The following is a 261-nucleotide window of genomic DNA, read 5'->3' as shown; positions in this document are numbered from 1 at the left end:
TTCCTTTCATTTTTCAACTTCACTGTCACTTTCTCCCTTGTGTAATTTTTCTTCCTCCAAACCGTGGCTTTCGCCATACCAATCGGACCTCAAGCTCTTATCCCCATCTCCTCCCATGTTTCTTCCATGTTGTCCTTCCTTTCCATGAAGTTTCTTCCCTTTTTCCTTCCCCATAATCGAATTTAAGGAGGATTGGTGGCTTGGTTTAAGATTTCCAAGGTAAGGAAGTAGAAATTGTTAGTTGGTTGAAAGCATGCTTTG

Source organism: Theobroma umbraticum, unplaced genomic scaffold (genome assembly GCF_002168275.2).
Source record: "Theobroma umbraticum cultivar Fairchild unplaced genomic scaffold, ASM216827v3 scaffold_182.0, whole genome shotgun sequence".
Taxonomy (NCBI): Eukaryota; Viridiplantae; Streptophyta; class Magnoliopsida; order Malvales; family Malvaceae; genus Theobroma; species Theobroma umbraticum.
This window is presented reverse-complemented; position numbering follows the sequence as displayed.